We start from the raw sequence: 16687 nt of genomic DNA, 5'->3' as shown, positions 1-16687 counted from the left end.
AGACAGCAATGTTAAAAGGGGAGAGATAGAACGGTTCAAGAGGAAGACAAGGGAAACACGAGGGGAAAAGGACACCAGGTAACAAGGAAAACAAGGCAAATGGCAAGGGGAAACAGGGGAAGCAATGTTAAAAGGGGGTAAGAAAAAGGCACAAAAATAACAAGGTTGCAAAGGGTAGGGAAGGAAGACGAGACAACAGTGTAAGGGGAAACAAGGGATAAACAAGGGAAACAGGCCATTAAAATTACAAGCAAGGAAAAGAAATTAATACAATAAGGCAAGATAAATGGAAATAACGGGAAAACAAGGGTAGATAAGGAGATAGGGACGGTGTTAAGAGGGGAGAGGGGAGGGTAAGGCGCAGACTGCAAGGTGAACAAGCGAGTTACAAGGGGAGGGGGAGATAAGGGTTGGCAAAGAGGACAGTGCATGAGGGTTGAAAGATAAACAATGGGAAACAAGAGGAAATAAGGGAGATACGTTATGAAGTTTACAAAGGAGAAAAGAGGAAACCAGGGAAAGGAAAACAAGAGCAGGAAATTTACAAGGTACATAGACAAGAGGAATCAAGGAAGATTACATAGGAAGTCTGCAAAGGAAACAGGGAGAAACAAAGGAAAACAAAGTGAGACAAGGATAAATAATGCAGGCTGTGGAAAAATAGTAAGGAAAGACACAAATAGGAAAAAGCGAGGTAGGGTTTAGTGGCAAGTTAGGGCAGTGGAAAAGAAAAGGAAGAGAAGGGTGACGAGAGAAGATAGAGGGAGATTTAAGGAGAAGGTGACGGTCTCAAAAGGCAGGGAGGTCACCAGATGAAGGCAAGAAATATTCAGTACAAAACAAAGAAAAATAAAGGAAAAAAAGTAGGAAGAGATCAGGGAGAAGGTGAGAGTAACAAAGGAAACAGATGAAAGCACCACATGAAAACAAGATAAAAGAAAACAGTTCAAAATAATTACAAGGGAAGACTATTCTATTTCTATATAACAGGCTGGCAATCAAACACGAGGCGGCCCAGACAAAAAGCAGCACACACACACACACACACACACACACACACACACACACACACACACTCTTAGTCCTTAGCCCTTGGTGGAGAAGAAAATTTAAGGGAAAACAAGGGTGAGGAGAAATTCAGATTCAGGTTTTAGGAACAGGGCAGGGTTACGAAGGACACAAGGCAGGTAGGCAGGTGTGATCAGTGCGAATATTATTTACCTGGTGGATCCACGTAATGCGCAGGTTAATTAGACGAGAGACGATAATGACCCAATCCCAAATTCGATTAAACGCAGGACTTGTACAAATTCACCTTCATTAACGAGGCATTTGCCATGAATTACACTGATCACACCCGCGGCTTCCAGTGAAGGCACGGTAAAGACATAAAAGATAGGTAAATAAATAAATAAATAAGTAAATGTAAATAATTATGTTCACGTGTGTGAAACGTTATCATTGAACCTTGTCCCTAAAAAAGCTACTACTACTACTACTACTTCGACTTCTACAACTAATAATAATAAAAATAATAATAATACGACTATTACTATTGCTACGACGACGACGACGATTACTACTCCTATTACTTATAACAACAACAACAACAACAACAACAACAACAATAATAGTAATAATAATAACAAAAGGAAGGAAAGGGACGTAAAACTTAACCAACATTCTAGATTTCTCCAGACAAAAACAATTCAATTCCACATCTCTTAAAGGAAAAAAAGGAGAGGAAGAAAAAAACTTAAGCACCGTCAGTATTCCTCCCAACAAAAACACTTCAAACAAATTCATATCATTGTTGCTGTTGTTTCATGTGAAAGTGATTACCTTCTGGCTATAAGGAAAAAAAAATATGAAGGGCAAGTGAGAGAAAAAAGCACAACAAAAAATCCTACCAACAAAATAAGTTACAACAATTTCACGTTTCTAATAACACGTTTGTCTAGTCTTTCCATTTGTTGTTTTTGTTGTTGTTGATGTTGTTGTTGCTACTGTTGTTGTTGTTGTCATATGAAAGAAGCTAAATGAAAGAAACAATAGCGATCAGATTTGTGTAAAACCTTTTTTTTTATGATGAATGTGGAATGCAAGAATGAACATTGAAAACTAAATATAATAATAATAATAATAATAATAATAATAATAATAATAATAATAATAACAGCAACAGCACCAGATCAATAAAAACATTGTGACGCAGAAAGTTACACACTAGACCGACTTCTGGAAACAGCGAGACAAACCGACAGACGGACAAACAAATACTGATAACTGCAAGAAATAGATGATAAAAAAACAAATTCCGCGATAACACGAGACAGACAGACAGACAGACAGACAGACAGACAGACAGACAGACAGACATAGAAAAACAGACAGACGTAAACACACACACACACACACACACACACACACACACACACACACACACACACACACAGAGAGAGAGAGAGAGAGAGAGAGAGAGAGAGAGAGAGAGAGAGAGAGAGAGAGAGAGAGAGAGAGAGAGAGAGAGAGAGAGAGAGAGAGAGAGAGAGAGAGAGAGAGAGACTCGTAAACAAACCCACATAAATATACAAGTTTTCTTTTCTATAAATAAATAAAAAGGCGATAGAGCAAAGCATACAAAAAGTGAGACAGACAAACACAAACAAACAAACAGACAACAACAGAAAATACAAGTGTTTCTCTTTTATTATTTATCTTATCGACGACAACATATATTACAAGCTTTCCTCTACTTTTTATTCATTTATTTTTTTATTTATTTTCATTTGTATCGTTATTTCCGTTACTTATAAGATATACAAGTTTTTTTTTCTTCGTATTTCTTGTTCATTTACTCTATTTTTTTCTATTTTTTTCTATTTATTTTATCTACAACACATACACACAAGCTTTCTATTTTTTCTTCCTTTGTTCATATTTTCTTCATCACAATTTCTCTTATCGGCAACATGCGTTATCTACACTTCATTTATTTACTTTATATTTTCTTCTTTTTTTTTTATCTTTCATTGATACCAACGACAAATCCCACGTCCTTCCATGTTCCCTTCACCAACAGAACGAACAACAAAGGTAAACAAGAAGGTGTAGATACAGTTTTCCAATAACGTCTCTACAACACTTCCCAGAGAGAGAGAGAGAGAGAGAGAGAGAGAGAGAGAGAGAGAGAGAGAGAGAGAGAGAGAGAGAGAGAGAGATATGAGGACATATGCTATTGCCCCTACACTCTCTCTCTCTCTCTCTCTCTCTCTCTCTCTCTCTCTCTCTCTCTCTCTCTCTCTCTCTCTCTCTCTCTCTCTCTCTCTCTCTCTCTCTCTCTCTCTCTCTCTCTCTCTCTCTCTCTCACCATTCAGCGCCCTTCCCGCAATGCTCTGGTAATCCTTCTTCAGTTGCAAGCTCACTCACACACACACACACACACACACACACACACACACACACACACACAATCTCTTACAATACTCTTCATTATTCATATCCAATCATCATCACCATCACCACTAACTACATAACTACACTCACCCCTCCCCCTACACACACACACACACACACACACGTACCTTCCCCATTTTCATTCACTATTCACGTACTGCATGGCACGTGTCACCGATCAATACACGATGGGGATGAAGGAGTGAAAGAAAAGAAGGGAAAAAACAGAGAAAGTGAGGGAGGTAGGAAAAAAAAAGACCGATGATGGTAAATGGCTAGAGAGAGAGAGAGAGAGAGAGAGAGAGAGAGAGAGAGAGAGAGAGAGAGAGAGAGAGAGAGAGAGAGAGAGAGAGAGAGAGAGAGAGAGAGAGAGAGAGAGAGAGAGAGAGAGAGAGACGTAGTAAGGAGTAAATGGGAAAAAAAGATAAGATGAAAAGAGGAACAGAGGAAGGGGAAGATAAAAGGGAAGATAGGAGAGCGATAAGGAGGGAAGGGGGAAAGGTGAGAGGGGAGTGAGAGAACGTGAGGGGAAGGGAGAGGAGAAGGGAGAAAAACAATAACAGGAAAGCGAAACAGGAGACAGAAGAAATTTGGATAGCTGGGTGAGGAGAAAGAGGGGAACTGGATGGGAAGAGGAAAGATGTGAGGAAAAGGGAGAAGAAAAGAAGAGGGGAGGAAGAGGAAGAAGAAACTTGGAGGGTTGGATAAAGTAGAAGCAAAGAGAGAGAGAGAGAAGAGGAGAGAAGAGGAGGGGAGGGAGAGGAAAAGAGGGAGATAATAGGAGAGGAAGGAAAAAACAAAGAGAGAGAGAGAGAGAGAGGAGTCAGGTAAGAAAACTTGAATAAAAAAAAAGCAGCATTAATTTACAACCTTACATTATTAATAACTTACACCTCTATCCAATAAACACTAAATATATTACCTGCGAAAACACTTAACACCACATCATAATTTCGAGTCTTTAATTACAACACAAGACAGACAAGACCGGGATTGGAGGGAGGATCGGCCACGCGAACTCGTAAACTCCCGGATTAAATCTCACCGTAGGAGGCGATTAGAGGATCGTTCAAACTCCCAAGGCTTTCACGGCTGGAGGGAGAAAGAGACGCGATGTACCTACCAGGGCCATCACCCGTGTTCAGAAATACTGCTCTCTCAACGTGACTGTTTTCAAAGGTAAGAGAGGTAATTAGCAGGGTTCTCAAAAGTGTTTCCGATGTCAATTAATGTAAAAATCTTGTTCATCTATCACTAAAACCTTGAAAAAACATCTTCAAATATCCGCGTCACTTCAATTACTAAGTTTTGAAAATAATTACCGGGTTTTCAAGTGTGTTTCCCGCGTTAATAACATGAATATTTTGTTCACCTATCAGCAAAACCTTTAAAAAACATCTTTTAAAAACCCGCGTCACTTTAACTACACCCTTTTGAAAACAATTTGTCGGGTTCTCAAGTGTGTTTCTCCATTCAGTAATGCAAAATTCTTGTTAATCTGTCACTAGAACCATAAAGATACCCTTAGAGACACGCTTCACTTCAAATAAAGCCTTCTGAAAGTAGTCGACGTGCAGGCAGAAGTGTTTCAGAATATGGACCTAAGACTTAAGGGATCGTTCGGGATTCCAGGGCTATGAGAGCTGGAGGGAGGTTGAGGGCCGCGATGGAGCACTACGAGGCATCAGGAAGGATGATCCTCACTCAGAAAGTCGTCACACTCTTACAGTCTTGCTGGTTTAAGTGTTGTAGTGTAATGTTATAGGAAGGTACAAGTGCTGTTTTTAATTTTTCGAAGCCAAGGATCAGTTTCTTCTACGACTGAAAAAGTAAATACACAAAATAAACAAAAGAAAAGAAATAAAGTAAAAATGAGAAAGAAAAGAGACATTAAAAGAAAGAAAAAACAAAACATACTGGTATAAATGTCAATATAACATACGTAGACACAAACTAAATAAACAAACAAACAAATAAACAAGCAGGAAATGGAGCGTTACTTAAGTACTAAGCACACAACTTTCCTTAACCCCCTAATTAGTTTTCCCTTGCCCATTCACTCAACTACTTAATCTCCATTCACAGTCCTCCCTCAGAGACGTAAATTACTCCTACTATGCCATTCCTAACTCAGCCTTCGTGCATTACTTTCATTATTCACCTCCACATATTCCTAGCGTCTTTCCTTTACTTGTATTTACCTTCATAAATGTTGTGTTTACCTGCTCCATGTTCGTCCACTTACTTCTCTACTTTCTTTTAAAAACTCGCTATTTGCTCATTCAATTATGCATCATTCTGTTGCTAATTTGCTCTGCACTGGCTGCCTCATGCATGACAAAGACCTGTATTTTTGTAGCCGTTCTCTCAAAAGGATTGGATTTGAAACTATACGAATTAATAGCTATGATTATCTTTACAATTAATGGTGTTAATTTTTTTAGCTTTCTTTGTATCACTTGAACAATAAAACTAACTTAAAAAGTACCAAAAGCTTTTTCTGGCTGACTCACTATTTTGTAATTTTGTTCACTCATAATGACTGTTTTAAAGAAACCGATCAAGCGAATTATCGGTTTAGTTTCTTATTCATGGTCTAGAATTATTCAGACACTTTTCTCCTGTTAATAGAACCATAAAACATCAGTAAAAAAAAAACATAGCTTTTATTTGAACCCGCTGAAAGGAATTTAAACAAGGCAGCGAAACACTTCACCCTGCAAGAGCCAAAAAAAGACAAACAAAAAAATATATAAGCTTCGTTGAGAGAGAGAGAGAGAGAGAGAGAGAGAGAGAGAGAGAGAGAGAGAGAGAGAGAGAGAGAGAGAGAGAGAGAGAGAGAGAGAGAGAAGTACCACATCCAAAAAGACAATTTCGAATCCAATTATCAACTGTCGAGATTCAGCAACAAATAGGAGGAGGAAAAGACAAACAGAAACACGAAAACTTGATTATGACACTCGTGCATCTCAGAAGGAAGAGATTACGGACACAATACCAAACTTAAGACACGAGTTTAAGAGATTATTGTCGCAACTCAAGGGAAAAAAAAACACAAAATGTTTGTTCTGCAGAAAGCTGCACAACAAACATTAAATCTCTCACAATGAAGCCAAGCAGATCCCGTAAGCACCATCAATTCCTGTACCTCACCATCTTACACCCTTGACACTCACTAAGCCAGTATTCGCGTAAAGGAAGCAAGCACAAGCCTTCTCTATGCAGTGTTACGCCCCTCACCTCACTAACGCACAGTATTCACGTAAAGAAGAGCTCGTGTTGATATTAATCAGTACGACACAGCACCCAACACTGAGCGGCGTCACACAATGACATCATATCATACGGGGCTTCTCTCTCTCTCTCTCTCTCTCTCTCTCTCTCTCTCTCTCTCTCTCTCTCTCTCTCTCTCTCTCTCTCTCTGTTTTTTTTTCTTTTCTTCCTTTTTATCGTTTGATCTTTTCAGTCTTCTCGTGTTCTCCCTTTTTTCTTCTTTTGTTTCTCCCTCTCTTTTTATCTCTCACTCTTTCCTTTTTCCTTCATCTTTCCTTATTTTTTTAAGAATTTCCACTTTTTTTCTTCACCTCTTTAGAATTTTAACCTTTTTCTTCACCTGATCTTTTTTCTTACTCTCTTTAGTGTCATACCCCTCCCTCTCTCTCACTCCCCTCCTCTCACAAAGGTGGTATTCGTGTCAGCTTATTCTCTCGCACTTAATATACTTGCCGCCAAGTTCTTTACTCTATGAAATTTTCAGTCACCAATAATCTCGCTGCCAATCACTGCCTTCCAATATCGAGACACATTATCCCTCCTTACTCCGCCAAGCCTCGCTAAGTCTAGCCGAGTCTCCCCATTTACTTGTTACGTTTTCTTCAGCTCGTGTGGTTATCTGCTGCCGCTTCTTTCTCCGTTTTCTTTTTCGATGTCTCTTGTTTTCTTGACACTTTTGTTGCTATTGTTGTTGTTGTTGTTTTCTTATATCCCTTTCTTCTTGTCACGTTTTTCTTGTTGCTCCTCTCTCTCTCTCTCTCTCTCTCTTTCGTCTAGTTCTCAATTCTTTCTTGTCTCTTTGTTCATTCTTCCTCTCTTTTTCTTTTCTTTTATTTTATTTTCTTTCTTTTCTCCTTTTTCCTCCTCTTTTCTTTCTTTTTTTTTACTCCTCTTTCTTCTAGTCTTATTCTTGACTTTTTTCCTGTTTCTTTTTTTGTTTAGTTTCCTCTTCCCCACTTTTTTCTTTATATTCTTGTTATCTCCGTTTTCTTTTCCGACATCTGATTCCCGTCTCTCATCTCTAGTTTTTCCCTTTTATTTATTTATTTATTTTTTTATTACTAGCTTACCTTTTGTTTTTTTTTTCCCGAGATCTCGTTTTCCCCTGTCACTTTTTTCCTCTTTTTTCCCTTTACCAAGTCGGTTTCTTCCAGTCTTTTTTGCCTCTCTCTCTCTCTCTCTCTCTCTCTCTCTCTCTCTCTCTCTCTCTCTCTCTCTCTCTCTCGTTATCAGGTACGATTTCTTTCTCCATATGTGGTTTTCTTTTCCTATCACACGATTTCACCTGATCGTTAAATTTTCCAGTCTTTTCTTCTTACCACTCTTCATTATTTGCTGTTGCTTTTCCTAAGATCTTATCCAAACGTTTTTTTTTTCTTTTCATCTCTGAACTTTTTTTCATCATTATGTAATTTTGCCTGTCGTACATTTCCTTGTTTTTCTGTCATTAGAAACTTGTATGTATTTTTTTCTTTTTTCTTTTTTTTTCCTTTAACGAGTAACTTTTCTTTCAATTTTGTTTCGTGTTTTTCTGTTGTTATTTCTTTCTTTTCTTTCTTTCCTCTCGTAGGTAATTTATTTTTTCGATCTTTTTCCTTTTCGCGTCTTTTTTTTCCTGTAATTTCGTTTCCTTATTTTTTTCCCTCGTCGCTTATCTATCTCGTGTTTTGATGTAGTCCTAATTTACTTTCTTTATTTTCCCCTTCGGAGCCTTTTTTCACCCTTTTGACTTTCCTTTTGCTGGAATTTCGCTTCTTTTCTTTCTTTCCTTCTTTTCTTCCTTCTTTCATGTTTTCTTTAACAGGATTTGGTTTCTTCTTTGTTGCTTTTTTTTTCTTATCATCTTTTCCCAGTAATAAAATAATCTCGTTCTTTTTTTCTCATTCTGCCTTTACAGTGACTTTTTTTTATCAGTATTTCGTTTTTTTCCTTCTTTTCTTTCCTTATCATGGTTAATATTTTTTTCGAAACCTCACCTTTTTTTTTTCTTCGGAGATTTCTTTTCTGGAATTGCGTTTTTTTTTTTTATCTGTGTCTAGTAAGTTTTCTTCTTTGATGTCTGGTCTTCTACCTCTCCTTTTTTTTTTTTTTTTCCTTAGAAGCATTTTTTTTTTCGTCGGATTCCATTTTCTCTTTCCATCTCCTGGTTATCAACTTTTTTTCTTCTCTCTCTTTTGGAATAGAAATGTCTTGCTTATTTATTTATTTTTTTTTTTTTAGTCGCTTTTTAGTCCGGCATTTTTCCATTTTTTAGTCTTTTTCACTGGAATTCTATTTTCTTCTTTTTTTACTTTCAAGTCTAGGTTTTTTTTTTTAGCCGACTTTCTTTTCGTGGAGTTAAATTGTATCATTCTTTCTTTCTCCCTTTACATCCGTTTACCTACGTTTTCCTCTTCTCGAGATCTAATTTTACTTTTCTACTGCACTTTCCTTCTCCAATCTAATTTTCCCTTTGTAGTCTTTTTATTCTGCTATTCACTTGTGTTTAGTTTTCAGTTTTATACATGACTTTTTCTTCACCGAATCACCACAATTTCCTCCACAGTATCTAGTCATTTTCTGCTGAGATTCTCTTCACATTTACACTTTCCACTGAGTATCATTTGAAGTTTTAGCCATTACAATATTCAACGTTCTGTTTTTCAGCATTAATAGCAGCATCCTTCACTTTATACACCAAGAACAACAGTATTTCAGTTTATGATTCAAGGCACGTTAACATTTTCTATATTTCAAAGAACATCCATCTATAACATCCTCTGAACATTCAATAACACACTTATCCTTCAAAAATATCACTTAAGTTTGCACACTGGTACTTTCCATACATTGTTAAGTCTATGGAGGCATTCACCAACACTTTACCATCAGGAACACCGAAAATATACATAGCACGTATCCATTTTATATATAATGTCTGAGTTTTAAAGGCACATTTTCATTTTCCATACTTTAAGTTAAAATCCACGGCAGCAGCCTTTAACATTTCACTATTACAAATATAGTTTACATCCCGGAAATACACAAATACTGCATAAAAATAAATCAAAACACAAAAACCACCAACAAAGAACACAAAGAACAACACATCCACTCTCCAACAACAACCAGCAGCAAAATCACACGAGTAACAAAGTATAACAGTCTACCCATAGCGTGTTTATCAAAGTACGGTACGGTACATATAACCATAGCGTGTTTCACCCCCTCCTCCCCCATTCCCCCAAGCAAGGCAAGCCCAGCACTCCCCGCCCCGTGACAGCACTAACATCATAAGCAGCACTCGCCCAGCCCCGTCCGCCCCGAGGCTCACGTCAAAATTAACTCCCTGCCAACACTATTTTTTATCTCCCACACCCTAGACTCTTCAATTTGCCATCGATCATATTACACACGCCGCGCCGCTGCTCCCTTTCACGCAAATACCTCACGGGGGAAAAATTATCATCAAAACGTAGCGCACTTTTCACGAGGCGGAGTCTATTAAGTGCGTGTGTATGTGGTGGTGGTGGTGGTGGTGGTGGTTTAGTAACATGTCCACTCTAGACGTAGATAATGGCAAATTTTAAGTGTGTTACAATTTTTACACATTATTTCATAGTAGTAGTAGTAGTAGTAGTAGTAGTAGTAGTAGTAGTAGTAGTAGTAGTAGTTGAAAAGAAGAGAAAAAGAAGAACAAGAATAAGATCAAGAACAGGATCAAAAAAGGATGAGGACGAAGAAAAGACAGGAGCCGAACAACAACAATAGCTGGAGAAAAATAACGAGGACAACAAGAAAGTAAATAAAAGTATGCATTACTACACACACACGCACCTCCCAGCTGTGTAATGAAGTGTGGTGTTGTGTTGTGCAGTGTACGCTTTGCATGTCCCTGTGTAGTTTGTTGGCTAAATTTATATCATGCGTGTATGACTAATACGTTTGAGTTTGATGTGTATGTGTGTATTTATGAGGTAATGTATAATAATAATAATAATAATAATAATAATAAACGGTTTATTATTTAGGCAGTTGACAAACTGAAAATGTACATAGGGGATGGGGAAAAACTTAACATTAATCCTAACGGTAAGACTAATCTAGGAGGGAAATACTATTGATTGATGGCTCGCACCATGGTGGGAATCGCACTGAGTCTGTACCGGTCCGTGCGCGGCGCCTTCAGGGGCGTTATTTTGTTGTGGTGTCTGGTGGCACGGACAGGGCGAGGCGCGTCGGGCGGCAGCATGTCTCTGAGACGCGGATGATGCAGTAGTCCCTTCCCAAACTTCTCCAGAGCCTCTCGGTGCCTGGTGGATATTCTGGACAGACTCAGGGTGGTCAGGGCTTCTTCATAGGTGGTGTATGCAGGGCCAAGGATGACCCTGCACGCCCTTTTCTGCACACTCTCTAGCTGTAGCTGTTGAGTGTGTGTGAGGGAGGAGGACCACGCTGGGGAGGCGTACATGAGTTTGGGGAGGATGAAGGTGAGGTACACCCCCCTTAACTCATCTGTCGGCGTCCCCAGCGACCTGAGTCTGCGCAGCATGTACAGCCTGTAGGTAGCTGATCTCACGGTGCTGGCGACATGTTGCTTCCAGGTCAGCTGGTCGTCCACCGTGACTCCGAGAAGCTTGGCACATTGGACCACCTGGAGGGGGTGAGGGCCCACTGTGAGCCGGGGAGGGGGCACTGGTACAGAGGAGGTACAGAAATGCATCACCACAGTTTTGCTGTGGTTGATGGTCATCCTGCTCTCCTCTGTCCACGTCTGCAGTCGCTCCAGAATTGCTTGCAGTGGCGAGTAGTCCGGGTTCTTGTTGGAAACTGGGACGCCCACGGTGCAGTCGTCCACATACTTCCAGCGATGGGGGGTGTCGGTGAGGGCGTCGTTGATGAGGAGGAGGAAGCATAGAGGACCCATCTTGGTCCCCTGGGGGACTCCACATGTCAGCTGTTGGAAATTAGAGACAGAGCCCTGATAGCGAACGGCCTGACGTCTCCCTGTGAGGAAGTCGGCTAGCCACGCTATCAGATTAGGAGGGAGACCCAGACTTACTGCCTTGCTGATGACAACAGTGTGATCAACTAGATCAAAGGCTTTTTTGAAGTCGACAAAAGCAACAGCTAGAGAGGTGTTTCGCTTGTCCAGGTGGCTGTGGATGAATTCAAGGAAGCTGGTCAGGTAATGTGAGGTGGAGGTGGCTTTAATATTTCCGAATTGTCTGATATCCACGGTGTTACAAATTTTGGTGTATGCCCAGTCATATACAAAATCTTCACAAATAAGGCTAGGGATGGGGGTGATAGAGACTGGCCTGAGGTCATTGAGTGACTGAGGACTGGAAGTTTTGGGGTGTGTGTGTGTGTGTGTGTGTGTGTGTGTGTGTGTGTGTGTGTGTGTGTGTGTGTGTGTGTGTGTGTGTGTGGTACGGTGTGGTGTCAATCTATCAATGTATTTATCTATCTACCTGTGCGCGCATGTGTGTGTGTGTGTGTGTGTGTGTGTGTGTGTGTGTGTGTGTGTGTGTGTTATTACTAGCCTTTGCGTAACTTAATTAATTTCAGATTCACTCAGCACAAATCCGGACTTCTCTTCTCTCCTTCTCTTTTCCTCTTTCTTTCTTTCTCACTCTCACTCTCACTTTCTTCCCCACTTCGTTAACTTAATTTCCACTTCTTTCCTTTCAACTCGAACACATAACTTTCCTTCCTTCAACATTGCACTTTTTACCCACCACACCACACCTCCTCTTTCCTTCCCTCCACCAGCAAACCCAGCACCGTTTTTTTTCAGATTTCCTTTCACACCCGCAAAGTTTATCCCAGGTAGGAAGAGAGGAAAAAGTAGCGGCAGCGTTCTTCACAAAGTTTGCACCTCGTAACGTCGCGGTCATTTCCCTGGCACGGTCGCTAATGGTAAGGAACAACCTCCTGTTAAGCCCCAACACAAGGGAACTGGCGATCATACGTTGTGTTTTCCCAGCATGAGGTGCCTTTTGTATCCCTAGCGAGAGAGTGAGTGAGGGAGGCAATGCACGTTACACTGGAAGTACTATAGTCTGCTAACACACACACACAAGAAGGTAAGAATTGAGAGATAGTGAGATAGGTTAATGATTATGACGGATATTAATTCTAGAAGTTATGCCTTTACTTGTATGTAGGAAAGCGGTTGCCATATTTTTCTCTCGAGGGAAATTGCTTAGAGAAATGCTTATAACCGTTTAGGAACATTTTTTTTTTCTAAGAGTTAAATATACATAACGGCACTGGTATTATAATATCATAACCTACGAAACACACACACACACACACACACACACACACACACACACACACACACACACACACACACACACACACACAAGCAGTTAAGAACAAACGTGACAGCACAGTAACGATTAAGAAAGTAATCACCTTAAGAAATAAACGCCTGTATATTGGAAAGCTGTTTGATATCTTTTTTTTATCGATTTCTTGCTACCTTTCCTTCCTTTTCCTTCTGCAAGTCTCTACCACAATTCAGAGCAGTCTGCCAACACCCTCACGGAACTAACTTGAGACCGTGTATTGACTGAACTAAATTACCTCTTCAAATTATATCATCTTTCTATTGGTTAGTTATAGACACTACAACTAACTTTGAATAGAAAGAATCATATCTTTTCTCTAAAAATATTTTGCTACATTATTGCCCCGTGTAATGATTGAGCTAAGTTACCTCTAAAAGTTATACCACGTTTCTATAGCTTAATTTTTGGGACTCCGTTACTTAAATGTAAGCAACCCTTAACATCTTCGTCTGTAAAAACAACATGCTACATTTGCTATATTTAATTTATTACACCGCGTATTTATTAAACTAAATAACCATGAAATCATAGCATCTTCCTTTGAATTAACTGTAGGTAAACTCTGGAGCTCCCTTCCTGCTTCAGTATTTTCTCCTTCCTATGACTTGAGATCTTTCAAGAGGGAGGCTTCAAGACACTTATCCTGTAATTTTTGACTACCGCTTTTGATTCTGTTCGGAGATCGGCACTTCAGTAGGCCTTTTTCTTTATTACAGTTTTGTTGCCCTTGGCCGGTGCCCCTCCTACATAAAAAAAAAAAGTAACTCAAAATAAAACAAAGTTCGCATCTCAGTTTGTAAAAAAAAAGTTTAGCTATATTTGTTACATTTCATTCATTACACAGCGTAGTGGTTAAACTAAATAACTCCATGAGATTATAGCATCTTCCTCAGGGTTAACCATAGGCACTGCAAGCAACTCAAAATAAAACAAACCTCACATTTTCGCTTGTAAAATCTACCTTGCTACATTCGCTGTACTTCATTCATTGCAGTGTGCCAGCACACAAAGAGCTTATAACAAGGGAGAGCGCTTAATGGCTCGCGTTCTTAAACGCTTTGTTCTCTCATCAGAACTATTATCAAAGGCCACACAGATAATTGGTCGGGTTTTCATGCGTGTTTTCCCATTGAAGATGCATGGTCATTAATACTCTATCCCTAAAATCATTAATAACCTTTGAAAACTACAGTAACTTCGACTTGAGCCTGTTAATTGCAAGAATAAGACGAAAGGTTTAAGAATAAAGTTCATTGGTTGAGAAAAAAAATCACCCTTGTAACCTTTGTAATATGTTTAGATGTGTTAAAAGTTATTTTGCTTTGCTTGTTTTCTCACCAGAACCTTTATCAAAGACCAGACTCAGGTCGGGTTTTCATGCGTGTCTTCTCATTGATGATGCGCTGTCCTTGATAAATACCTCTGAAAACCTCACTCATTTCCACTACTGTCTATTAAAAATAGAGATACGATGTAGGATTACACACACACACACACACACACACACATGAAGCAAGACTTAGTAACCACTCACTTAAATATTGTGTCAAAAAATGTTGTCCCTTTTTCAGTCTTGCCATAAAGAGTTGGGATTTTTTTCTCAAAAAAAAAACGTAACATTTTTCAGTCTGCTTAAAAATGCAGAGCATTTTCAGTGCATCTAAAAAACTGTTAGTCTTTTTAGCTTCCAGGTTTCAAGGTTACTTCAATATCTTCTGCTTCAACAATTTCCTGGAGGTAAGAACAAGCGAGACTAAGGATTGCAACAAGAAACAGTTCCAGAAATCATAGGTACTCGCGTGTTCCAGAAACTCAACATTTTCTTATGTGCTAGTTCTATAATTCCAATACAGTCTAACACACGCACAATGGTGGAGGCATGAACAGGCGAGACCGTGGTGATTGTGTAACCAACTCAGGACACTGTATCTCTGTAAAAACGCTTAACACTTGCTTTCCTTTGAGTTATTTCAAAAGTCTAACACACACACACACACACACACACACACACACACACACACAAACGTGCAACTAAGGCAAACTGAAATAACGCATGTAAACGTAAAATAATTAATGTCTACATGAAGCCCGCATCGTGGTAACTCAGTAACTCCTGGTAGACTGAGAGAGACAACCCAGTGAGTAATGACGAAAGTGACTATTGTGATAGATGTGTCGGTAAATCACTGCTGGTAGACTGACAGACGCGACCCACCAACTAATAACTAAGGTGAGTATTGTGATAACTGAGTAACTAACTGCGGACAGACAGACGCAGCCCAATAATAACTAATATGACGTGACGTGGCCGAAGTGCTGCATCACAATAAAAGATTAACAAAGTATACCACGTCTTCCCTACAGTGGCGGCACCATTACGAAACTACACCTGTCTGTCTCACTTGGGAGGTCAACTACGATAAATCAATATGTAACTATGCATAGATATTGACCTTTACATTACCGTGCCTACCATTTCCATCACAAATCCCTCTTAATGATACCTTACAATCATCATTTTAGTTCATTTTTCCTTTTGTTTTTAATCTACTTTCATTTTTCAGTTGCAAATCGCTAGCTCTGGAGGGAAGGTAGAGGAGGAGGAGGAGGAGGAGGAGGAGGAGGAGGAGGCAGAGATAAACTGGTGATTTACAACAGAAACGTCAAACAGATTAATTGAAAGCGCATCGGCTGGCTGTTAGCTTTTGAAAATATAAAAGAAAAATAGTTTTGTTTGCCGAGGTGCTTCCAACAAACACCAAAATTTGAAGAAAAAAATGAAAAATGAGTAAAAAAAAAAAAAAACGCCAATATCTTTGCAATTGTTATCTACTCAGTAAATTAGGTGTGACAATTACAGTTACAAATATAATCCCACAGGAGAGGCAGTGCGTGTCAGCCTCGCCCGCCAGTAGCAGCCCGGGCCGAGAGCCGCCCTGCGTTCACCTGTGCTGTACTCACCTGCCTTGGTGGCGGCGGCGAGGGCTGCGTGAGCGATGAGCAGCAGTATGTGCAGCGCGGCCCCCATCACCACAGGGGCCTGCCAGCACCTGGAGGCAGCACTACGCGATCACAAGACACTCACAGGTGGTTGTCGCCAAACTAATGTTCGCTTGTACTAAAACTCCCATTCATGTATCAACTCTGCAACATTCCCCGCCACACTAATCTCGGTAAAAACATGGAGTACTATTTCAGTAGTAATCAACTGCACTGCATTAACTTTTTTCAAAAACTATAAGGGCGAAGCTACATAGTTACAAGTCGGTCCTCAACTTCCTCGGGCGGAAAAGGGGCGAGCCGCGCACACAATCACCCATCACTCGCTCAGTGCCACTGAGCGTCAACTCTCTCCGTGACCTGTTAGCGCCGCGCAGCGTACCAACGTGTCGCGCTGGATCACAGCCATCAAGAGGCTACTAACTGATATATAATACCACAAATATAATCTTTTAAGACGCAGTAAGAAACGATTTGAGTATTATGGAACGAGGAGCGCCAAGGGAAGCCCGTATAGGGAAGAATCAGCCCGGCAGAACTCACACTGCGTCATACGCCTGACTGTGCCGCCGAGCCCAGAAGAATCATGCGTGGTGCCGATTTTCGGTTCAGGATTGCCA

The 16687-nt window shown here is 40.0% G+C and overlaps 1 protein-coding gene across 4 annotated transcripts in view; it reads right to left on the bottom strand.

Moving 5' to 3' along the window:
• Positions 1–16328, bottom strand: part of LOC135097259 (uncharacterized) — a 93255-nt gene extending 76927 nt beyond the window's left edge. For all 4 annotated transcript variants that reach the window (XR_010265530.1, XR_010265531.1, XM_063999066.1 and 1 more), the window contains exon 1: positions 16029–16328. The gene's annotated coding sequence lies outside the window, so the exon portion shown is untranslated. The remainder of the gene's footprint in view (positions 1–16028) is intronic.
• Between the last annotated feature and the right edge of the window lie 359 nt (positions 16329–16687).

Source organism: Scylla paramamosain, unplaced genomic scaffold, assembly GCF_035594125.1.
Source record: "Scylla paramamosain isolate STU-SP2022 unplaced genomic scaffold, ASM3559412v1 Contig16, whole genome shotgun sequence".
Taxonomy (NCBI): Eukaryota; Metazoa; Arthropoda; class Malacostraca; order Decapoda; family Portunidae; genus Scylla; species Scylla paramamosain.
Note: the sequence above shows the minus strand (reverse complement) of the source record. Positions and strands in the feature narration are given on the sequence as shown.